At 40.5% G+C, this 26,248-nt stretch overlaps 1 protein-coding gene and 1 long non-coding RNA gene across 3 annotated transcripts in view; both read right to left on the reverse strand.

The window, feature by feature from the left end:
* LRRC3B (leucine rich repeat containing 3B) overlaps positions 1-3,509 on the reverse strand; it is a 44,735-nt gene extending 41,226 nt beyond the window's left edge. Inside the window, exon 1 of one of the 2 annotated variants that reach the window (XM_031590023.2) lies at positions 3,361-3,509. The gene's annotated coding sequence lies outside the window, so the exon portion shown is untranslated. Of the gene's footprint in view, positions 1-2,824; positions 2,960-3,360 lie in introns of those variants that run through there. The other variant, XM_090142540.1, reaches the window with a different exon arrangement.
* A 3,624-nt stretch (positions 3,510-7,133) lies between these two features.
* Positions 7,134-22,189, reverse strand: LOC149917452 (uncharacterized). The gene is made up of 3 exons (XR_016467718.1): positions 22,159-22,189; positions 16,845-16,994; positions 7,134-7,210 (listed from the first exon to the last, which is right to left on the reverse strand). It is a non-coding gene; the product is annotated as an uncharacterized LOC149917452 (long non-coding RNA).
* Between the last annotated feature and the right edge of the window lie 4,059 nt (positions 22,190-26,248).

A 26,248-nucleotide genomic window follows, 5' to 3' on the forward strand; every position in this document is an offset into this window, starting at 1 on the left:
AGAGAAAAAACAAACAAAGAAAACAAACATCCTCAAACACATTAATTCAGCTACCATCGCCATTTCCTTGCTGATGAGAAGCAGGACTCGGGGGCTGTGGCAATCCACACAGCAAAAGGCTTTCCCCACACACAGTGCTGAAGTCAGCACAGAAAGAAACTAACTTAAAAACAAACTTGCTTGCTGAAGGAACTTGATAGAGCATTTAAATATTTAGGGGACAGGAATAAAAGTTATTTCTCGGTTGGCAGCAGTAAGCATTGTGTTGTTCCAAGTTCAGCCTAGGTTCCTGCGTAACACATGGCAGCACAGGCTACAAACACAGCCTCATCAATAGGGTTCATACCAGCGCTGAAGTATCCAACCCAGTCTGCACTTTCAGGAGATGACTTTTAGTAAATAAGCTAATATTTAAAAAGAGTTGGTCAAACAGGCCAAGGTAAATGCTATACATTCCATGAACTCCGATAATTTATTCTTGGCTCAAATGCTATTTTTTTTAAATAAGCTTCTCTTTGCATTATAAGTTTCTGGATTTCAGTGTTTCGTAAGAGTTTTCCTCATATGCACTAAAAAAATTCACTGGATGGAGCAAAACCACAAAGATGATTTTGCTGGGCACAGAACACTGATTTAATTCACATTCTTGAGTCAGGACTGATCCAAAGAACTTGCACGCAAATGACAAGGATGGTAGCTACATGTAAATCCTGCAAGTGTTCAAAAATGCAATATTCTACACTGAGAAAAGCTTCTTCCTTCATCCATCTCATCAACTGAAACAGTAACAACAAATATTTCTATACATTTTCCCACTTCTTAAATTTTTCATTTCATTAAAAGTTTTGAATCCTTCCTGACAGAATAATCCCTTGTATGAGGCATATAAATATTCAGAATGACATAACATGAAACCCCTTAAAAGCGAGATTTAGAAGTGCCTTATTATTGAAAGTGAGCATCTACAGGTGAGTTTGTAGTAAAGTAACGCATTTTCTCTGGGGTTTGACACCCAAGTCTGCACTGTAAGGAAGACCAGGTCCATAAAGTCCAGTTCTACTGCTCGGAGCTTATTTCCCAAGCTGTCCTATGATGTGGTTGCCCTGAAGGTAGCCAGGTTCCAAGGTAGCTTCAGCATGAAAAGGAAAAGATTCCTCTCTTCCAAAAGACTTTACATAAAACCCTGCGAAGCACATGGCAGAGACAAACCACAACACCTTGCTATTCTTTTCACGTTGTAGCAAAGCTCCCATGGACTTTACCAGGACAGGAATGGATCCAGAGCACAAACATCTATAGCTATTAAAAAGATATTTCTTTTTGACTAATTAATTTGATTAATTTGAACCAAAACACACTGATTCTTGACAGCTGCAGATCTGATCGTCCTCCTCCATCACTCTGGTCCTGTTCTCTGAGATGCTGAGCAGCTTCAGCTCGCCCCAAGTCAATGGAAAGCCACAATGAGCTACATAGGAGCTCATCCTACTCACACCAAAGGCAGTGCTCTTTTACAGCTGACCTCAAGGTGGTAACCTCAGCAGCAACAGCCGAATAAATGCAAGAGACTCAGACTCAAACCCAAGCTGTTTCCCCACCACAGCCACAGACCTCTCATCAGGGCCAAGGGGCGCATTCCCTCAGCACACTCTGTGCAGGACTGTTTGACAATGGGGCCAATTCTGCTGCCTTGAGTCATCCGAGCATTACCTGTAGGAGTGATCCCATAGAAACCCATAGCAACTCACACAAGCGAGGGCTGCAGAATCAGCTCAGCAATCACACCACTAGCTTTAATTCCAAGCAAGATACAGAAACTCAACTAGAAAACTAGACTCTGAACACAACAAAGGTTTTGCAAATTAGTTTACTTTACAGCTTAATCACTTTCTTCTTTCCCTCTAAATCAAACGGGAAGCCCATTGTGTGTCTGTCTTTTCTAATTAAATTGCTAAGAAAAATACCAACACGTACGCCAATGGAACACAGTAGTTCCCTGTATCAAAGCCTTCCAGTTACTGCTTTGTATGACACACACACCTTGCCATTTAAATGCACAAATTGTTAATAGATTACCATGAGAAGAAATTATTCCCCGCTACTGTTCAGCACTCAGAAGAGGCCGTCCTAGGAAGAGTTTGAGGCTCTAAAAACACTCATTTTTCTTACCTTGCCGAATGTATAACATTTTGTCAGGATTATTTTTCAACAATTACAATCTTCTCAAGTTGCTTATTTTGTCATTTCCATATGTATGGAAATGCCTCTAGGCTTATTTCTTTAAGACAAACACTATACATTGGTTGCTCGATTTTCATTCCGACTCTGTGAGGAGTTGGCTCCTCTGTGCTTCTCAAGTTATCCGACTGTTCTCGCTCCATAATCACACCATTTCTGCTCTCTAGGGACGCTCAGCAAGACCGGGTGATAACCATCAGCCTGAAGGGCTCCGCGATTTTCTGACCAAATCTCTAAAATATTCTCATTTTTAAGGGAAAGAACCAAGAAGGAAAAGAAAAATTCCCACTAGCACATCCGAGACTATGTGCTAAATTTTTAGGGAGGGGAAATTCTGGACGCACAGATTCCCAGAAAGGCGAGGGCACAGCTTGCTGCTACCCGCACAGCACCAGACACACACGCTCTGCCGGCCGCCTGACATTTCCGTGCCGCCCTAAGGTCGCGGCCGTGCCCTGCCGGGGGTTCCCCACCGCCCGCAGCCCCACGCCGCGCACACGGAGCACCCGGGGGGCTGCAGCTGAGCCCGGGGACCGCAGCGCCCCCCGCGCCGCCGCCCTACGGGGCTACGGGCGGTGCAGCTCACCTGGCCGCGGCCAGCTCCGCCGCCGCCCCCGCTGCCATTTGTTGCTCGCGTTCGGAGGGAGCAGCTCTCCTCCCCATCGCCGCCGCCTGCTCCGTAGCAACTGGTCCGGGTAGGTCTCAAAGTGGAAAAATCCCACGGCGACACCAACGGCGTCTTCCCCCCGCTCCGCGCCCCGGCCGCCGCCCGCATGCGGATCGGCGCGACCTCGGCGGTGAGCGGGCGCCTTGGAAACCCGGGCACGGCGGCGGGCGCTTTTTCCTTTGCTTTTCGGGATCGGGGATGGGAGCCTCCCCTCCTCGTTTCCCCCGGGCTGCGGGTGGCAGACCCCCTCCCCGCAGCCTCCGCCCCTTAATTCCCCCTTCCTCCGCCGCCTCGGCTGATCCCCAGCCCCGGCACTGTACGGCAGCCCCCAGGCAGCGGCAGCGGCAGCAGCAGCAACAGCAGCTCCGTTCGCCTCCCTCCCTTCCTCCCTCCCCGTCGACTTTTCTCGTGGTGCCGCCTCCCCCAAACCGTGCCCGCGGGACCCCGCAACTCACATCGCAGAGCGGCGGCGCCTCCCGCAAAACTTCGCGGCGCGACTCAGCTCGGCGCGGTTCAGCTCGGCTCGGCGCAACAGGCAGCGCAGCCTCACCTGGCGCGGAGCCGCCGCGCCATGGGAGCGCCGGGCGGAGCCTGCCGGCGGCGCGGCCGGGCCGGGGCTGGGGCGGCGGGGCCGGGGAGCAGCCACCGCCCGCCCGCCCTCCTGCCTCCGCCGGGCCGGGCGGCTCTGCCTGCCGCCGCCGCCGCTCCCTCCTGCCCTGCGCTGCGGCTGCAGGCAGCGGGAGGGAGGAGAGAGCAGAGGGGGAGGCAGGCAGGGAAGGAGGAGACTCCCCTCGCGCTCCCGCAGGCACGGCGGGAGATGCTCCCCGGAGCGGTGATGCCGGCGGGATGCCGCTCCCCTCCAGGCCGGGATGCTGGGGCTCTCCTCGCAGGTTCCGGGGCAGGTGTGCGGGGGGTTCCGGGGGTGCCCAGCTCTCGCCCCGGTGCCCTCCCGGCTCCTCCGCAGATCCTGAATAAGGGTTGTTGTATAGCCAATGAATGAAAGAATAAAAAATTAAACTCTTACTACCAGCTGATAATACTCGATTTGGCCAACTTGCTGCCGCACTGTTTTGGCTGCAACAGACGAGCCTGCTCTGCACCCAACCCAACCAACCCTTTGCTATGCTCATGTGTAGAATCCCCTCTTTGATTTTACCAGGGTGGGCTTCTCTAACCCACAGGGGTGCTTCTGTGAAATGGACCTTCAGATTAGGCTTGAAGAAACATCGCCAGTGGTTTTCTCTCACTCAAACAGACTTCATTTGGCACCTCTCTACGCAAGCTATGCAAAGTGAACTTCCTATTTACCTTGGGAAGGAAGAGTCCCTGTGGTCTGTCTCCCACTGACCTGCAGAAAGAGGATTTGGGAAAGATTCACCTTCTATTTGTATCTTGTTTTTTTCTTTAGGTGAAAGTCTTCTTCAATGCTATACAGAACAGAAAAGAAATCGGCTTGAATTTCCTCAGTAGTGTTTTTTGCCTCTAACTAAACAAACCAGTGCTATCTTTGCGTAGGCCATTTTAAAGAGAAACTGCTGGGTCTGAAGGACAATAGTTATGGCCATGGATAGATGGCCTATTTCAGGAGTAAGAAAGAAAAATACGCTATAAATAAGCTGCTAAATGCCATTCTCTATCATTAAGACTCAATCCTGAGAACCTCTAACCAAGTAAACACCCCCCTGAATAATTTGTCTGAATCATATTGACAAGATAATGCAGGACCAGATCTTTGCATTGTACCAAACTCTGCCTTCTTTGCTCTTAGGAATATTTGCAAATAGGCTCATAAACATTTTCATACATGGCCGTCATTTTACATTCTTACTGGTATAAGAGAAAAAGCAAATATGACAGAAGTTGATAAAAATCACTTCTGTCAGTTTCTTATGTGTTCCTCTCATTCTCTGACTCACTCAACTCAGCTTTGAGGACATAATCACACAAAAAAACAAAAACTCAGTACATGAGCCCACATTCCTGCTGACAGTGGGTTGGGTGGTGCCCCAAAGGCAGCACCGGGAGGAGCCATGACCAAGCTGCCAGCCCTCTATTATTTACAGAGGGACACACAATAAGATTCTCAGTGGGACACAATGAGATTCTCAGGCTCTGAGATTTTTATTCCTTTAAGACATTCATTTGGATAGTTGCTGAGAACCCCAAATCTATAATGTGGGAGCCTTTTTTTTTTTTTTTTCCAAATTCAACTTGTGTTTATATTATTACTGTTCAGATTATAGGTGTCAGACAATAGGGTACAGCACCCACGGTGGATGCGCTTGATAGTCCGTACCCACAGCACAGTATTCATATCAGAGGCACTGAAAATCTCCTTGGAGTGACTTGCTGCAAAAGTATTTTTTAAGTGAAAAAGATTGGCTAATCTTTTCATTTGGGTAAACAGCAAAAAGTAATTCTTTGATTAGATAAAAATCCCATCTCTCTGTTGTGGTAAATTCCCTTTAAAATTGAATCTCAAGAAGCATTTTGTGGACTGAATCATTTATATAATTATTGTAACAGTATAAGGGAAGACGGATCCCAGCTTGCATGACTTTACTTGCCACGTTACCCATGGTGTTATTCATCCTGTTGACTTGTGCGTGATTCCTTGTACTAAGAAAAAAGAACATCCCGAAGGACAGAAATATTTATTCTTGTTGATGAAATCTCAGTTCTGCAGTTCTTAAAACAAGTTTTCTGACCTTCTGCATGTGAATAGCTGGTTTGCAGGTTTGTATTCAAAGACTCGCTTCTCAGAACAGCTAAGCATCTGTAACTTCAGCTGGAATTAATGGGTGTTTAGTATATCTTTGTAAAGGAAGTCATTTTTTTCTGGGAAAGATTACTGTTAAGTGATGCTCTGGCTGTTAAAAATGTCAGAGATTTGTAAGAACTGAAATACAGCTGATGTCATGCTACCCCACAGTTGGCTGTGTGTGTAGTAGGAAGAATGTGCTATTATTCTTGGTGGAAGAAACTTCACTCTTGAGAACATACCCCATGAGCAGCCCCACTAGTGGATTTCTCACAGACTTATTGTCTCACACATTCATTTCATATGATAAATAAAAGTCAAAGGAGTAATCCTCTCTTAGGAAGGAATATAAGTCTAATGGAGAAGGTCATTTGGCTGCCCTCAGATAAGAAAGAAATTGCTAATACTTGCTGACTTCTACGCATAGCTATTGAAATTAAGCAGCATGAAATGATAGGTAATACCAGATGGTTCTTAAGTTTACCTCATAAAATAATTTTGATCAGTTTATAAATATTAGAGGACCCAGTACTACCATCCTGATAATTTTTTTCTGATGCAAATGAACCAACGTAATTCACTGACACTGTTTGTGAATAAGGCTTATCCATGCAAATATGACTTCACAGGATCAGATCCTTAAAAAATTATGAACAAAGTATTTAAATGGCTAAATCAAAGGATGATCTGGTATTACCAGTCCTTAAAGCTTTCCAGATATTCACAACCTTGTGCAAAACCAACTCTTCTTCCAGTGCTTAAATAAACTGAGTGACCTTTTTCTTATCCATTAACTAATATTCCTTTTATTAGAGGGTTCAACAGCATATGAAATCCATATGCTAAAAGTAGAAACATCCAAGAACTAAATCATTTAATTGCCTTATCTTAAACAGTATGTGCATAAAAGTTTAGAGGGAATATTTTTTCTGTTCATGAGCCATTGTAAATTTTTGTAGAGGACAGTGCAAATACATATGTCAATGGGACGTTCTCCTTGACATGACTCTGTGCTCAATAGGAAGACACAGAGGGGACCCAGAGCAATAATCTGCACCGAGCCATAACGGCAGCAAAAAGCGTGAAATGATGCATCGTGGGAATTCTAAAAGCAACACAAACTCCAGTGTTCACACTATAGTCATGTTCCTAAATTGGGTATCTGCTTCTGCTGTCTCTGTAGGTCAGTGATGTCAACAAACTTCATGCTCCTCTCAGCGCATGGGCACCACCGCTGCGTTTATAGATGCTGAGGTTTTGTCCCAAGAAGAATAATGGAGAGAAGTGATCTTTGCAGAGAACCACAAATCCTTTTTATCTTGTAATTTCCATTGGTACCTCTGGTAGCAACACGCATTGTTCCGGAGCCCATCTTGCTTCCTGATGCTGCACTTACAAGGATTGGAGGACTGGACCTGAAATAATCTCTTCAAGATGTACATGTACCAGTAGTTCCTGATTTCTTGTATTTGAGAAGTTCTGTCATACTGAATGGTCTTGCCAGCTTTGCACATACTCCCCTTTCTACATAGTGAGGAGCTGTTCTGTATTAAAGAATAGAGCTTCTGGTTTATATAACAGAAAATCCTTAGATTGTCAATAATTCATTAGCTCTGAAAGAGAAACAGCAGCTGTAAATAAGCTCAACTTGTACAGCTCATACTCCACCTAGCTCTGATTTAGAGAAAAATAAAAAGTGGTGAAGAACAGCGCTCTGCCATGCACCATCCACTGCCTGAAATTGGTGCTTGAGTTGCTCACAAGATAGTGTGCATTTCTGGGATGCTTAAATATTAAAGAAAGAGCTGGAAAATAGATATGTTTCATGCTAATCAAACTGAGTTAGTAGGGGGTTAGATCTTGTCAGACATTCCAGCGGAGTTTTTCGTTATTTAGGAGATTTATATAAAATAAAAGTAGTTGTATGACTAGGACAGACTTGGATTTCTGCAAGGCACTTGGCTTAATACCACATGACATTTTGATTTCCAGTCTTGCATTACACAGAATTAACAACTCACACATTATGGGGATTAAGAAGTGTCTTACTGACAAATCTAAAAATGTAGCCTTTTAATGGGGAGGTTTCATTCAATGTGGGGAGCTTTCCCAGCAGAGCCAGAAACAGTCTTTATCTAATACAATTTTATATTGTTTTCAGCAGCACAGACCAAGATAAAATCTGTGCTTTTAAGACTTGTATATGACACAGTGTATTTTAGCACAGTAAATAAGGAAGATATATTACTTCTGCAGTGATTTGATTTGGCTAAATGATCACTGTCCAGCAGGCTGGACACACAATTCATTTTAATGCATTCAAATGCAAATTAATACCTCTGGGGACCAAAAGCTTGTAGGAATGGGTACTGTCTCAAAAAGCAGAGACTTGAGGAATGACAAAAAAGTGATTACCCTGGATAATTACTCCTAACACAAGATCTCAGTGCAAAGCAGTGGCAAGGACCCAGCACAGTCCTTGCATGTTCCTAAAATAACGAGCACAGTTCTGGTGCTTGCACTTTAAAAAAGATGAGAAAATATTGGAGAAAATCCAAATAGTTTGCACGTCAAGCACATGTCTTGTGATGGGAGGCTTAAAAAGCTGGGCATATTCCACTTACCCAAGGAAAGGTTGAGAGGATACATGGAAAAGACAACAGGCAGTGGTGAGCTTTTTCACTCTTGCTGACAAAAGCATAACTAAATCCACTGACTGGAAGTTTAAGGTTAGATGTAATCAACCTTGAAATCAAATACAATTTCCTAGCAGTAAAGGTAATTAAACTCTGCAAGAGCTTATAAAGGGAGGTGGTGCACTCACCATTGCTTGACACTGTCCTAAAAACTGTCTTTCTTTCTTAAATATTGGCTTTACTTCAGCTTCTGGGAGAACTAATGGCCAAGGAGCCTCAAACAAGAAGGAAAGGAGGGTCATGTCAGGCAAGATTCCCTGGTGATCCCTTGAGCCCTACATCCATTAGAATGTTGCATCTGTGCAGTTTCTTCTATTATGGCTGAAACAAGATGGCTTGAATTACACCCTTACCACTCAGACATTTGCAGGTTGGCATTAAGGTAATGAGTATAATCAAATTCTGTACTCAAGGGCTCCAGTTGGCTGTCTACAGAGGTGAGGAAGAATCCCTTTCCATTCCTCCCAGAGGATATTTGGCCTGATACATTCTGCAGTATAAGTTTTTCCGTTCCCTTGAAGCATGGATTATTCATTTTGCTGTAGCCAGGAAGAGAGTAAACTAATGCAGAAAATGATCTTAGACATCTGATGTCTGGGTCTGAATTCAGTCAAGTCCAAGAGGAGTAGAGAATTTTCTAGCTCAAATTTGCAAGGATGGTGATTTTTTGCAGAGACTGTCTCTGTGATTATCTGGGCATATAAGGACTAATTGGTTCTCAGGAATTCAGGAGTCTCAGATACTGCTTCAGGCATGCAGCAGTTTGGCTTCTCAAGGAATAAAACACCATGGGCTAATGAAAGTAACTGTTTCAGCCTTGAGGTACATCTACAACATCTAATAGCCACTGGCACACAGGGCATCAGACTAGGCAATATAATAATCTCTCTTGGCCCTAAATTGTGGGGGAATATAGAGCTTGTACATAACAGCTCCAATTTTCCCAGTGCCCCTGGGAATGTGAGGAAGCAGGTGTTCACACTGTGAGTCACAAATGCCAAGCAGTCTCCAGAACCACTGGTCAGGAACAAACAGACCCACAGAGAATTCAAAAACAAAGCAATACCTGCCAAAATTTAAATTTAAGAAAAAAAGAAAAAAAAGAAAAAAAAGAAAGAAACATAAAATATGGCTTTTTGCTTGAAGGCCTTTGCCTTGGCGAGCTTGGAAAGAATGCTTCAGATGAGTCTGCCTTTAGCAGCAGAGAGCTGGCCTACGACTTCCACCATCTGTATTACCTCCCTGCCTACACCAACAGGACAGCTAGACAACATGGTTGTGAAGAAGCCCTGTTCAAAGCAGTTTTTTTTTTTTTAAGATTTCCAGCCGTAAGCTAAGAATTGGTTCATTTTTATAGCATGTGAGTGTGCTCAGCATCCCTGAGTGAGAAATCAGATATCTAACACCTTGTCTGGCAAAGCATTCATAGAGGCACTGTGATGTTCTACTATAGCTTCATATGGAAAACTGAATACACAGACAGTAGCTGTTCCTGTATGTAGACTAACATAGCTGGCAGTAACTTGTTTCAAAACTCTTACCCAGGTAGTCACAGAAAGGACTGAAAGAAAGCCAACTCATATTGGTGAAACAGGACAGAAAGCACGTAAGTATTTATTGTGCCAGTAGAGATGCGCATCTCCTCAAATTATTGCCTCTCAATTGCATACTTATAAAATGAGAATGTTGTATTAATCACTAGTGTAATTAATAGTGTGACACTGCAAATTATCCATTATCAGAATGAGTGACAGTTTGTAATGTTCCAAAATGTTTACACCTGAAAACATGCAGCACACAGTAATTATAGCTTCATGTAATGCTCACTGTCACAAGACTGTGGATACCTTTTTATGCTGGAGCATGAGAGGCAAGGATGCTTTATTAGCCTCAGCTCATCAAAATATTCTTCTTGGTTTAGATTTATCACAGGTTCCTCCAAAACTACAGATGTATTTAAGAAATTGGCTCGTCTCCTTGAGTATATGTGCAGACTATAAATGAGGTTTCCCAAACAAATCCTCTGTTGCATAATTCTGCTTGTCATTTTTAATAGGTAGATGGAAAAAAAATAGCATTAAGAATCATTGGTTAAGATGGGAGATGGGATATGCAAGGAGCAACAGTATCTCATAATCTATTTGTATGACATCTGGGCAGCAAATGGGAAACTTTGGTGGATTTATCATGTTACTGAAACAGAAGAAAAAGAGATGTAAGGAAAAGGTAATCCAGAAACAACTAACAGCAGCATGTAAGGTTTTCCTTCTAGGCTTGGACATCTGAGACATTGTTCAGAGGATAGTGAAGATATTTCTAAATTTATGTGCAAGAACATGATTTAGAAAAATGTCACTGCTCTGGAAAACAGTCATGGTACCCAGGATACATTATCCTGAGTCTTAAAATAATCAACTTGATGTTCTGGGCTGAGTGTTTAAATTATGTCTATTATTTTTAATTATGTTTATTATTTTTATGTAGAAAACTGTTAGCTGAACTCCTTGAGATACTGTATGCATTTTCAGAACGTGCATATTTCATCTGACACTTATAAAATATTTTACATTACTAAAATAAGGAGTATGGTGCTCCCCAGAGAAACTGCCAACATAACATCCTGATCTTGCAGATATTTCTACATCTGCTCTATATTATGCACTAAGAGTAATGCTATTGACTTCAAGTAAGCTTTTTAAAGGACTTAAGTTAACAGTGTGTCTTTCATTGACCAACATTTTTAACAACATAAATGCACACACAGGTTGAACATAATATGTAAATTAAACAATCCCTCATGCTTAATCACTCCATCATCTAGATAAAATGGGAAGGTATTTGCAATTTCAAAATAATTCTTGCTCACAAGATGAAAACTGCTATAGAAAAGTTGCTATTAGCATCAGATCACTTTTTTTTTTTTCCAACCAGTTTGCTAGAAATGCTTTCATCTTCCATTAAATTATTTTACATTTATTCAAAATTAAATAATAATAGAAAGGGGGTATATATTATGGTGCAGTAACAGGCATGACAGAGGACATGACTTGGTAGTACCATGTACATATCCTATATGTGAAGATTTCCTTCATTTCATATATGTCAGATATCAGCTGTCAGCTATTCCTTAGAACTACTGTTCTTCAGTGCTGGATATCAGGAAAGATGACTGAAACACTAAGAAGACATGCATTTTTTCCCCACTTGTAAACTAAACTCTGAGGAAAAACTGTCAGAGATTTAACATAGTATTGTAAATATTCTTCAACATCCTCCAACTTAGGAGCATACCACCAAAGAAAGTCTAATGGGAACCTCCCATTGAATTAAGCTTTGCCGTGCAACCTGGGTGGAGCAGCACTATGAACACATCGCGGTCCTGGGAAAATGAGAAGCATGATCACTGTCACTATGCCTTTAGAAAGGGAGAAAAGCATGACTTTATCCCTAAGGATGCTCAGAAAGTGATTTTTTGTTACCAGACACTGACCTCAGGCTAATTGCTAATGCTGATGTTACTGTTCTCAATATATACATAGTGATCCACAAGACAACTGTAAAAGAAAACAAAAGAAGAAAGAGAATCAAATAAGCAGAAACATTTTAAATGTAATTGCCTCCTTTTTTTCTGTCAATAAAATCAGACTTTTTGCTCTTGTTTAACTAGTTGAGTGCACAAATTATGGCTAGATGTCTCATTAACTGTTGTGCTGAATGGCACTAACAGCTGTCATCCAAAGAACCAACGTTTCAGTTGGTTCAGTCAGTTTAATCTGAACCAAGGTTAGACCCACTTAAAATCGGTGGTCTGCCAAGTCTTTCAGGCTCAGTGGAGTATCCAAACCTGTTAGTTAGAACTGGCCACTGATCACAGGAGAGTAATTGCCTCAGATGCCCAACAGGCCGGAGCAAATACATCACGGATGCATGATTTTTCTGGTTGAAGAGTTTGTTACTAGAGGTACCAATGATCTGTCATCTCCCTCCCTGAAAAAACAGTTGGAGCTTAGAACTTCTCTGTTTTAACATATATTACAAAAATCAATTATCCTGTGATATATTCATTTAAATTAATTTAAATTATAAATAAGTAAACAGGATTTGGCCTGACTATTGTTAGCTTGGAGGAAGCAATGAGACAAGGTCTCAAAATAATACTGCCTCCAGTACTGGTTCACCAAGAGGATAGTCTTGTAATGATAGTCATATCAGAAATGCCTAAAATCATCTGAATTAATTTTAAAATGGTCTCTGGGAAGCAGCTGAGTGGGGACTTAGAGGAAGAGAATGAGAGAGAGAAAAGTGAGGACATTAAAATGGACTGATTAATAAAATACTAATACAGACAAAGCTGTGCAGCTGGGGTTTTACACCAGCACTTAAAAATAGCAACACATTATTCTGCTTCTGGACCTATATCACTTTAAATCTTTTAGAAACATATTAAAATTACTCAAAGAGAATTTTATTGAAAAGCTCCCTAGAGTTACACATGATAATTAAAAAGAGACTCATTGTAAATCCTTCTGTCTAGTTCAACAGTATTATCTGCTCACAGACAGCCCTCAGAGGGCAAAGTCGCAGCCTTGGTCTGGCAAAATTATTGCCCAGTGATGATGCATTCTTTGTGCTTACAGTAACTTAGCCTGAGCACAGTAACAACAGATCTTATATATGGCTGCTGCAGTGTCAGGAGAAAAAACATCAACAACGTCATTGTTTATATTAATGAGACATTTCTGAAATAGCATTATTTGTCTAAAACAGGGAACAGATCAGTTTCAGAAGTCAAGGAGAGCCCACAAGGGAGCCTGGAGAATCAGTTACAGTTCAATCTTCCATCTGAGGAAAAATACTACCATTCTCTAGATCACATAGAGGCATTATGAAATTAATCTTAAAACTGAATTTGAGGGAGCTGAGTGATTGAAATCCAGTTATCTGAATGGTAAGATCATAGTATACATGTGTTGAGCAGATCATCGTTTTAGGAATGATATGATTCAGTAAAAAACAGCAGAAAGAAATATTGTAATTAATCTGCAACTTTGTACTGAAGGAAAAGGAGAATTGAATTTTAAGCTCTTGTTAGTCATCACTGAAGCAAGACATATATCTAAATCTGACCTACAAAGAAGCAGATTTTTGAAGCACTGTACCACTGTTCCCCACTGGGCATGCAAAATTGCACTGCATTTTGGAATAGCATCCACTCTAAAGCAGAAGACTGGCACAGACCTGTGCAACTGTCTTTCATTAAAGTCTTCAAGACAGAACTGAGTGATGTCTTGACCTCTTCTTCACCCTAATGTCAAGGAGTGATTTTCATTCTATTCCTGTTTTCCTGGTCCTTTATATTCACAAGAAAGAAGGGCTCAAGCAGCACTTCTTAAATGTGCTGAGAATTCTCATAGTGGGTCATTGCATGCAAATTTTGTGCATGCTTTCAAGGGTGAGTAAAGATGTGGCCTCTTACAATGGAACTATAATGAAACAACATATTTACTTCCATGAGAGCTACACAGGCACTTCCTTGTTTCTTACAGTTTAGTTTGAATTGTTGCTTTCATTATGAACCTATTAGTTCAGGGCTTTAACAGAGCCAAGCAGCTCTGCTTCAGGCTACTATTTGGCTCACACCACCACCAGTACAAGAGTAATGGTTTGTTTGGACAATTTAATAAAATTCAGTATCTCAACAGTTTCCAGGCTCAAAGACAAGCAAAAATGCATGTGCATGATTTCAGATTTTGTGAACTGTACTCAGATTTCACAAGACAGCTTTGCCTTTGAAGGAAAAAAAAAAAATAACGAGAGTTCCTTAATTGGAGGTAATTGCCTTGTCAAATTAAGCAAAAACTGCTAAAATATTGGCTGGCATCCTAATCGGTAAAAATAATGTTCGAAGATAGCACAGCAACCGATAGAAATTCCATGGAATTTATCTTTAAAAATCTAGCGATGATTAAATTACCACAATGTGAGTCATCTGACGTGGTGAGGTGTGACAATGAACTGCATGCTTCCGTCCTTTGTAAAGTTCTGAGGTGCGTTAAAGAGCACTTCACACCTGAGTGTTTGTGCAATTGTCATTGATTGAGAAAGATGCAGTTCGGTAACAAACTGAGCAATCTTTGTCATTAGGGATCAACAAAGAACTCATCTACTGAAGCGTTTATTAAAGCTAAAATCATTACAGAAGATAGGAGTTTGAAAGCTGCTGCAGTATATGCACAAGAAACATCATCCATGGTATACATTTTATTAAAAATATTTTTTTTCCTGTGCCAGTTATTCCCTACATGTTCACATTTTCAAAACTGAGAATGAAGCATAGTGGGAGTCATAGTGGTAAAAGCCTTCAAGTGACAATTTTAATTTAGAGCCTTTGAGTCAAATGAGTGGATGACTCAGGAAACTGGTCTAGACTATACAATCCTAAACAGGGCCACTTGTTAAGAGCCAGTCTGAAGCGTGGGTGATCACCCAACTCCTGCAAAGGGCTGATGAGCAGCCCTAAGGAACAAGTGTTCTGGGCTATGTGGCCCCTTTTCCACATCACAAATGAGCAGGCAGGCTGTTGGACAGAAGATGCTAAGTAAGACAGGGAGGTATTTCTGTTCTCTTTTGCTGGAAAAATGGTATTGAATTGTCTACAACAACACAGTGTTGGAACAAAAGGTGGCACATCTTTGTGATTTTTTTTTTTCCCTCTTCTTTGTAATAAAGAATGAACTTAATCTTTAGAGGATAAAAGTTGTCTTAGTTCCACTGACTTCAGTCAAGCTGTGAGAGTCTATGCCAGCATCTGCAACTGGTAGCTTTGGAATCATACAATCACCAAGGTTGGAAAAAATCTCCAAGAACTGGTCCAACTGACCACCCACCACCACTGCTTCTCCCCTAACCATGTCCCTTAGCATCACATCTACATGTTTCTTGAACACCTGCAGGATTGGTGACTTAACCACCTCCCTTGTGCAACCCGTTCCAGTGCCAAATCACTCAGAGAAGTTTTCCCCAATAACCTGAATCTCCCCTGGAGCAACTTAAGGCCATTCCCTCTAGTCCTATCACTAGTTAAACAGGAGAAGAGACTGATCCCCACCTCATCAAAACTTCATTTCAGGCAGTTGTAGAGAGCTATAAGGTCTCCCCTGAACCTCCTCTTCTCCAGACTAAGTAATCCCAGTTTCCTCAGCTACTTCTCATAGGACTTGTTCTCCAGACCCCACACAGCTTCACTGTCCTCCAGAGACGCTCCAGGCCTTCAATGTTTTTCTTCTAGTGAGGGGCCTAATACTGAGTACTTTCATAATCATTGAAATACTTGCATACAAACACAGCATTTGTGTTTCAGAGGTACGTTCTGTATTGAAAAAGGCTGCAAACATTTCATAAACAGCACCATTTTTGTTGACTGTGTACTCTGCAGTCATCTTTGCTGCAGATTGCTGGCATGGCTGTATTGCAGCACACGTGGGCAAATGCTCTGCCCTCACATCCCCCTAGACTACACGTGGGATGAAGGAAAAGAAATTCCTCCAGCTCAACTTTCTCAAAATATTGAGCTTCATATCTCTTTGGTATACAGGTTCCTTTACAAATGCCTGGCAGTTACAGTCATACCTATTTTTGGAGTTACCTAACACACTTCAAGAAGCTGCAAGGAATGCACAAAAAAAGCCTGCAGGAATAACATGTGTAACTCTTCAAAATACAACACTGTAGTTACCGTATCTTCCTGCTTTAGTGCTTGTAAGATGGATGATGGTATTCATGATTTTTTTTCCCAGGCATCAATTCTAGTGATGTTTTGTCCCTCAAATGATATTCATTTCAGTTTCTTGGAATGAGAAACATGTTCAAAAATTTCTAATCAGGCAAAGACCTCTGTGAAGAGCAATTTATTCATTATTGCAATAATGAGAACACACCTCCTACTGACAAGGGAGAAGTTGTGCAACTAGTCAGTGAAATCCATTCCATTATACACCCTGGGTATGATGCAGGTAATGCCTCTCCTGATACTCACTGGTTGAGCGTTTCTAGCTCACAGTCTTCCCAATGCTGTTGCTACAATATATTCCATACAATGTCTGTTACCAACCCATTGTTTTTAGGTATGTTCTGTACTTGTTATGGCAATAAGAGGGCAATATTTTCAAGAATTTCAACTGTTTCTCCTAAAAGGATGGAGACTCCTCATCTCTCCTATCTGTATACGTTTTGTTGATTAAAACATGGTTTCACAGATATCTCCAGAAGTGCTTGTAGTCTCATCATTAATTTTTTTTTTTTTTTGTATATATACCATGTTTTCAAAACCTACATTTCAGTATAATCAACACAAGTGAATTAACACTTATAATTACCTGTTGAAGCCTCTGTCTTTTTTGACCCCATTAGAATGTGTGTTGGAATAATCCAGATAGAGTCATTCCGCGTAAGCAAGTATAGCATGGGGAATAGGTGCCCTTACCTGTGGAGATTTGTGGAGTTTCAGTCACATGAAGGAAAAGGACTAAGTAGAAGCTGAAGGTCTATAATGCAGAGGAAGTACTTGGAAGAGATCCTTAATTTTCATGCTATCCAGGATAATAACTGAGCTCAGCCATCATTTGCAGCTGTTCTGGGATATATCACAATGAACAGAGATTAGCCATTATTATTCAGCATCTGCTTCGGTGTCCTCAATATCCTATAAAATTCTGTGCTTTACCTGATTGGGCTAGAAGGAGAAACAAACCAATAAATCTAGTTTTATTATGATTATGTTACCAGTCTGGGACTAAACGAACTTCAAATATAATGCCTGGGAATACTAGATAATCATTTTCCAATCATAAGAGTAGCCATTAAGAAGTGGACTGGGGTACAGAAATACTGTTCAAAAAAATTTTTTTTTTTTTAAATCTTCTAGCAATTAGAATAGCTATTTATTATTAATCATTAATGCCATCCATCACTATCAGGGCCAGTGGATGTCAGTGCAGTTGGAGGAATGCTTATCCTCTCTTGCACAAGGAACAGCAACTGGAAAGGCATTATGCCAATTCTTCAAGTCAGCTCTAACCTAGCATACCCTAAATGGTTTGGGATCTTAGAAATGCCCCTCACCTCCATGTCCCAGTGCCCCTATGGAGACCAGCAGAGTGTCAGCAAACTAAGTTTGCATTTCTAACAACAACCAAAAAAGCGGGGAGTATACAATCAATAGGTGTACAAAAGTTAGGTTTAGTAAGAGTATTGTGATGGAAAGATTATCAAAATGAATGGAAATGCTCACCAGTGTTGTAGGCTTGCAATAAACTCCACAAGGAGCAATCTCCAGACAGATTCTTCCTCAGTGGCAGTCAGCCCTTAGATGGGATCTAGGAGAGGTGCAGCCAGGCTCCACCCCTTCTGGTAGCACAGATGAATTGCCTTCACCTGTGCTCCTGTGGCTGACTCACTGCTTGCTTCAAGTGGTCAGTCAGAGCTTCAGGCTGTGATCAACAGCTCCCATACAGGGGGAAAATGCAGAGCTTCTAACATTGAGCTTTCATGATCAACATTTTTTAATGGTGAGATTATTGTGAAATAAACACTGGAGAGGCTTGGTAGTATTCCAGGCTAAGTAGCACGAAACGAAGTATATCCATCACTAATAGTTCAGTAACTTCTTGCACGAAATGTTTCATTTTAAAAGACGCAGGTGGAGGACAATTAATTATTTGAGCAATGTATTTTATAATATTTTATAATATTTAATATTTATAATACATACTCAAACCTCATAATTAAAATTAAATGTTCTGTCTTAACAGTGTATGACTGACTTGCGAGGATTACTTTCAGGACCACCTTAACTGTCACGTGTTCTATTTTTTCCACACAGCTATGACAGAAATCATGACTGATGAGTAAAAGCCCCTAACACCGACCCTTTGAGGACTGTCAGATTTTATGAGCTAATGCTAAGTCTGTACTCATTTTGTAAAACACTGAGTAAATTTTCAGACACTGTAAAAAAACCCCACAGAGATGAAGTAAAATATGTTAATAACCTGAAACAGTGAGTATATCAAATGGACTTTATATAACATAATATATGTAAAATGTAAAAATTTGGTAGCAGATCAAGCATTAAACCTTTTTTTTTCTCTTTTTTGTCAGCTGCAAGGATAAAGAGATAAAATAGTTTGAACCCCCCTCAAAAACCTCTCCTTTGTAATATAAATGAGTTCTCTAAGTGAGAATCTTTGCAGAGAATGAACATTAGAAACGATCAGTCATCAAAATGGGGTCATGAAACACAAACCTTCGCAGAAGGAATCAGTATGCTTCACTCTTACAACAGCCTCCCAGGCAACCAGGCTGCTCCAAGTATTTATATCTGAAATGATCTCTGTTTGCAGGCTTCAGATCAGCGAGAAGGAACTACAGTGCCTTCTCTCTTTTTAGCCCTATCTGGCTGCCACCGTGCCGGAACTGTCAAGGAACAAATGCTGTGATTTCAGGCGGTGTGCTCACTTCAGTTTCTGACAATGCCTCTCAGGTTCGTAGGCTTGTCAACTCGATTGTAATGATTGTCACTAAAACTGATGCACTGAAGAACTAAAGGTTGGAATGTATGTTAAAATTGCCTTCCCTATTCATGAGAGGTGCCAGGCCTCGGAAAGAAATTTCAAAGGAATGAGAGCATCTGTAAGGGGGTATTTTTGGCAACTACAGATAATATTTTGTATAAAGCAAGCACTTTCCATTCTGATTTTCTTATCAGAGGAGAGCAGGAAACAACCTGAACTTGAAAACTGGCAGAATCTTATCATTAAGACTGTCACAATCAGAAATCTAATAGCTTTGCAAAGGAGCAGTGAGATTGCATAAAACAGGATCACTCCATTTTTAGTTCAGCATCCTATCCAAATATATTCTGCATTCTTAAATTATTTTCAAGGTGTTTCACCAACTACATTAATAAAGATGATGATGCAATAGTCAGAACGCAAAAAAAAACACCAATGCCTTCAGGAGGAATGGTTTCTTCTGAATGGAAAATGTTTTATACATAAACATCCCAGGGGTCCATCACCTTCTCTCAGGAAGAGCTCGTAATTGGTTTCATTTAGGAAAGCCTTTGGGATCTCTATTAAATGAGTTTTAGTAGGTAGCTTCTATCTATTTGAATTTCACTGAAGTACTGTTTTCAACACCTCTGATGCTTTCAAAGAGTTTCTGTTATTAAAAAAAAAAATAAAACAGGAGGAAGGTGAGAGAGGGAAGGAATAGAAATTAATGCAAATTGAACAAATGTCAGCTCCAGTTGACTTGATCTACATCAAGGGGTGATTCTTTTCAGAAGGATATTTTTGCTATATGCAAATTTTAGAGCCTAATTTTGTGAGATCAAATTTGGAAATATCTTCCTAAAACTCTGTAATCGATATCTCCCCATCCATACTTCGCCCATAGTCACATCCCTCCTTAGTGGCTCCTGACTAAATGTCCATTTGATCTCTAGCTCATCCAGCAGTTTAAATACTGCTATGAAATGTCATGGCATAGGACTGAGCTCTTGAGTCATTACTTCTTTTGGAGAACAGCTTATCTGAGCTATGTTCTAAGCTCAGGACTTTGTTTTTCCTACAGTTCAGTAGTTGTCTGTCACGGTCTCCAAAGCCTGGCTCTGGTCCACAGCAGTCTGTGTCAGAGCTGAAGGCTGCCCTCGTGCAGTATCCACAGCTTAAATTCCTTCTGAGATAGCTCAGCCCGGCCCCCAGTACTCTAGAAAAGAGCCTCTGTGTGTCACACTGCCTGGCCAACACTGACCTAAGCTGGCAAGAGCATGCTGCAGCCCAGTCTGCCAGCAAATAGCCTGAGTTCATCCCTGAAGCGGAGCACAGCTGCTCTGAGCCAAGGCTGAACTACAGCCAGCAGCACGGAAGGGAAGAGAGGGGCTAACAGGGCTCAGTGGGTTTATGCCTACTCTCAGATCCTGACCACCATGGGGATTATGTAGCTATCTTTGTTGGAACGAGAATTTTCTGTTAACACTGAAAAAGTTCAAGTGGTTTTTACACAGTAACAGCACTGCAGTGAGTCTTGGTTCACTGCCATACTTAGGAGTCTCCCATCAACTGGAGTCCAAAACAACACTGATCTCTATTGAACCCAGCCACAGCAGAAAACTTCAGGTAAATCTACTGAAGTTTGAAGATACATGCAGTACTTCACATTCTTGCATTTAGTTCAACCACCTGAAGTTAATGGAAGTTAAATTAATTCCTGTAATTGAAAACATTCATCACTCATGCTCTTACTTCATTAAGTGTGTCTTCTGCTAATCTGTTCCGTGAAGGCCCACAGCAACAAGGGTAGAACTCAGAAAAGAGGGTAGATGTCCAAATTTTCCTTTTATCACCACAAGTTAGGATCTGTCCCATACAAGTTACTGCAATGCCACTGATTTCAGCTTATCTATGTTTAGTTACCCAAGGCTAAGATATATGGGACATCAGGATAAATGAGCAATTGTCTACGTGCAATTTTTAACTGAAATGTTAATGTAATCTCCTGTGCAGCAGACAACATTTAAATCAGATTTTCTTCAAATTTGCTGTTGCTGGAAACATTTCAAAAAAAAACTCCAAACCAACCAACAAAAAACAACAACAACAAAAAAAGCCAAAAAAGATTTTGAATTTTAACTCGGATGGGAAAATTCACAGATAGATCTCTTTAATTAATTTAAACATCAGTAATCTAAGCCTCTAAGCTCTCCTGAGTAATTCTGGTAACAACACTTAAAAATAATGCTCCTGTGAAGAGCTCTACTAATTAGGAAAATGATCAGAATTAATGATATTCAATTCATAAAGAAAATGAAGATTGTCTCCATTGTGGCACATGCAGGAAGTTCCAGTCAACTAGCAAAAGAAAGATAAAATATGAAGTCATTAATACTGGCCAAAACAAACAAGATTTTTATATTTAAATATGGAATAATGGAAGGGAAAGCCTGAAGGGAAAGAAAAAAAAAAACTCACAATGAATACACAATTGAAAGCACATCTTTCAAGAGAAGTCCCTACTCTTTTGCTTTTACAGGAGTTCAGCATATGCAGTGCAACCGAGGTAATGATGCTTTGGATTCTCTTATCAAAGGTTTGTTGTTCTTCCCAGAATTTAATTCAGTTTCACTGGTGCATCAGGGAGAACCATTCATGCAAGGAGCCAGCCTGTAGGCATGTGTGATTAAGTGTTCTTGGCTGACTGTCAAGGCTATTTGTTTGTGAAATTAAATATATAGATTTACATCTGTAAGACAGACCATCTTTGAGTGGACTTAATAAATGCAACCAGCTACTTACATGACATTTCAGTCGCACGCACTCAAAAAACAAAGTATTTAAATATTCATAGTAAAAAAGAGGTAAGTCAATTGTTTCACAGGTTAGTTTGATAGGAAACAAGACGTATAAATATAACTTGTGCAGCACTGTAACTGTTTCCTACTACAACCATGCAAACTCAGCCAACGCACATCCTGCCTTCTTGGATGATGCTCATTTTTTGTCTCTGGTTGATTAGGGATGGTAACATGGGTATATTTATTGGTTTTACTTACAAGTCATCACTACCATGGCCATAATCAGACCTGTTCATTCCTTTTCTATTTCTGTCCCCTAGGTTGCACAGTGAAGAAAGTATCACAGAGGAAGAAAGTAGGTGGGGTTCTGAAGTCAAGAGCAAGATGGCTAATTTCAGGTATTTCTGTCATTAAGTGTGTAAATGTTGCATATGAGCAGTACCTGTCTGACAGAATTCTGACCTTCATTTCTATTGTAGAAATCAGTATGAGGTCATAAAGGTGTATATGTGGGCGAGCATGCATGTGTGTAGTGCTTTCTTTTTTTTTTTTTTAGCCTATTTGCATTCACATGTGCTACTGAAAATACAATACCTGGAAAAACAAGGTTTGTTAATACTGTATGATATTGCAGTATTCTTTTCATTTTTTTCAAATACTCTTGGAGTTGACATTAGTTTTTCTTTTCCTTCTGTTATCAACTAGAAAAGAGGATACTATGGGGAAAGAAAGATGAACAGGAAGACCTCTGATCTTCTTCCTCATTTAGATGATGGAGATTACATTTCTATCAGTTAGCATTTGAAATGTTCTGACTTTCAAGTGCTTCTTAGAGCAAAGAAATAGGCAAACAAAAAAGTGAATAGCTTTCCAAAGTACTTGCAAATTGGATGACAGCATATTCCTACAGTCAACTTAGATTCAAAATCTCAGAAAGAGATTTCTCTTTTAATTATATTTATATTTAGATCTTGCCAAGAGCTTGGGCCCAACTAAACGAATTCTGACATTAAATTCTCAGCTGACTTAGACATGGATTTACTGTCCTTTTTTTAAAGCAAAACCAGCTGAGATTGTGGAAAGGAGAATAATACATGTTGGTCTTGTTGTATTTTGAGAGCATATGAGACTAAGCATTCACAGAGCGTATTTAGATATTCATTTTTGAAAGGACTGTATAGAACCAATCTTTTGCTGATTTGAGCCTCCTTAATTCCAAGGCTAACATCGCAATACTTTCTTAGGCAAAATGCTCATAAATTTTTCCAGTAAATTCTGAGACAGAATTTCATATCTTGAATCCATATTTGCAAAGGCATGCATGTAGGTAGCTCTGAAAGAGATGCCTTCTGTTTATTTCCACGGAAACCACAACAGATACAAAGACCACAAAAGCACTATTTGATAGAGTATTCTCAACTACAAAATAATAGTCACAGTCACCACTGTGTTGTCACCACTACAACACTATTCATTTTTGCCAATGATGAACAGGAGCCTGCATGCCACACTCATTAAAATTTACACCAGCAGCAGAGGTGAACCACTCCTTCTGTCACCACTACTAAAACACACTGCCCAGCACCTCACTGTGCTTCCATCCGCTGTTTGGTCTCCATAAACATTTACAAGTGTCAGTGACTGTCAGGAAGTGCTATTTTTTCCACATGGAGGAATTTGATTCCACACCTTTGCTTCAATGCCACTTCCATGTCAGACACTTTTCTGTCAGACTGCACCTCTGCTGCCATCTGTCCAATGGCAACAAAATGTAACCAAATATTAGTGGGAAGGTTCAACCCCTACTGCCCTGCCACCAGTACCTCCCTCTGACATCACGGGCCAACATAAGGAAATGGAAGGCATTACTTTCAGAGCAGCCCCCATAAGTTATTAAAAATGCAAGTAAGCATCAAGTATGATTTCCAGAAATGTGTATATGGGGTGTGGGGCTAATTCCCATTGCAAAGGAATGGAATTTTAGCATCAAACAGACCTAGTGTTTTGAGAATCCCATTGGGAACTTCCATGCAACATTAGATGCCTAACAGCTTTCAGATTTTTTTCTGTGGTCCTTCCATTTGGAATTACTTTAAAATCTGGCTCTTGAGAAGAAAGAAAGAAAGAGCGAGTTGCAATTTTATATTAACAGAATAAAAAACTGAAAATATTAAATAAATAAATAGATTAGATGTGCCAAGCTTTAAATATTTGCTATGTCACTTCTGGGTATTCACATTTTAAACTGTTATCCTAAGCTTAACTTCATGAGTTGTGAGGCCAGGAGTGTGTAATATACAACTAACAGAATAGATTACCTACCTTTACAAGATTGTTTATAAGAACACATCTACTTTGTCTTGGCATTTGAAATATATTTATAGCACAAGAGCTCCTTTTTCATGGCAAGTTGAGTACAACTATGTGAACTACATTTTTCTTCTACTGAAATTCAGAGAAGATGAAATTGCTGCCTTGAGCCATGCTTTGAACTACAAACCACTGTCACTTGTATCAAACAAAGCTTTAAGACTCACACCTCAAGACTTTGTCAAGTCACAGTATTCACCTCCAAACCCCTACCAAGGCTCTGAGTCATGTGCTGATGGGAACAGACTTCTTCAGACTGCCTCACAAGGTATTTGCCTTTCAAGTCAGAACATCACTGAGTTCATAGTGCCTTGACCTTACATAAAGTAAATACCCATTAAGTACTTACAATAAGCACTAACGTGCCTAAAGTGCTCGTGTACCACAACTATATGTATATGTGAAACATCTTTGAGTGTAAAGATCTCCTGTGTTCCTATGCAGTGTGATAAACAAGTCTTATCCTTTCACGTTTTTTAATCAAAGAAGTAAAACCAAGAGAGATATCTTTTGTTCTGTAATTGTATGTGTGTCAGTGCCATGCCTTCCCCAGTTCATTTGTTATGATTTATGTTTTCAGAAAGCGTATGGTTTTACTGCATGGGAAATGTCTCTGTTGAATTGAGTTCCCTGAATGCAGTAATTCTGTATGAGCTCAGCCTTAATCTGCCAATGATTTCTTGTTTCTGTAAAACCGGTTTACAGTCACTGCATTATTTATAGTAATTAATTTTGGTCTCATCCTGCAAGTTCTTCACTGTGTGAGATTTGCCAGTAAACACTTTTTTGTGCATGTAATAAGACAAAACAATATACCAAAGTCAAGTTTCTATTTAAAGATACTGCCACTGTTCAAACTCTGCTTTAGTTGTGTAAGTTCAGATAAAATATCAAGAAGTCCAGAGGGAACAGAAAGAATTTCTAAAACTTCAGCAAGTCTTCTGTAACCGTTGTCATTAATATACCAAAAAGACCGAATATTCAAGGTGACTAGAAGTTCACTGTTTTTATCTCTGATATCTCTGGCGCAGGTGAGGGAAGGACATCAAAGGAGGAGGTAAGAAAAGCAGAGTACAAGGACTGCAGGAGCAGAGGTGGCCTGAGTTAATTGGATGGGAAACTATCAAAGCTGGTCTCTGGGAAATTATACTATAACTGCAGTGTTAATACTGTATGCTGGCAGCAAATGGCCCGCAGCCAGTACTTGGGTAGCAGACCGGTGAAAAACAACTGAACTCATGTGTGGCCAGATTGTAGCTGGAAACGTGTCAGCAGCACAGTACATATTGTACTAGGGCACCCATCACCACTTCAAATCAATAGCTTTCTCCAAACTAACTAAACTGGGATTAAGGCCATCAGGATTACGGCAAGTACAGGCAATGTTTTAGAAGAAAAATCTATCCTAAAACCACAGCATATGTTTTATATGAATTTTCCTTGTGGACTTCAAGAATTAGAAGATGCAGGACAGTAAGGAGATCAGACAGTGTGTTTCCATCTGAAGTGCTGCTCCTCACCCCTCCTTCCCAGTGTTAGGTACTGAGCAGTCGGCCTTATTTTAAGCACATCAAGCAACGACAGGTAGCCTTTCCATCACAGGACTCCATTCTTTGCTTTACAGCCCTGAGCAAAAGGAAACTTTTTAATATACACACCAACCTAATGCTGCATGTGATTTTGGGAGTGTGCCACTTTCTTCTCAAATTGTAAGAATTATTTTTGAGTTTAAAAAAAAAAAAGAGGAAAACCCTTGCGTAAAATACAGTTTGAAGGCAAGACATTTACTTATGGGAAAAATCAGCTTACAAGTCAGTATGGCAAAGATATCTGCCAGCACCAAGTGTTGGGCTGGAACTGGAATCACTGTCTTCCCCTGCATTTGAATTTTCAAAGGTGACGGCAGCAAAATGACCTTGTTTATATGTTCAGTTTTGGCATTCTCATGTTGCTAAAAGTAAAGAAATGACAACTTTGCAAGCAGGAGGCATAACCCACTCTGTTAGGTAAACGGTGTCAGTACATTTTTGTTTGATCTGTTGAGAACCTACGTTCATCTTAATGGTCTTCTTCAGAATGTGTAGGTAGTGGTTCAGGACTTCCTGATTGTGAGGAAGAGGAAACAGGACACAACAGGTGCCCCAGGGAGACCATTGTCCTGA

The sequence above is a fragment of the Phasianus colchicus genome, chromosome 6 (genome assembly GCF_987193195.1).
Source record: "Phasianus colchicus chromosome 6, bPhaCol1.hap1.1, whole genome shotgun sequence".
NCBI lineage: Eukaryota > Metazoa > Chordata > Aves > Galliformes > Phasianidae > Phasianus > Phasianus colchicus.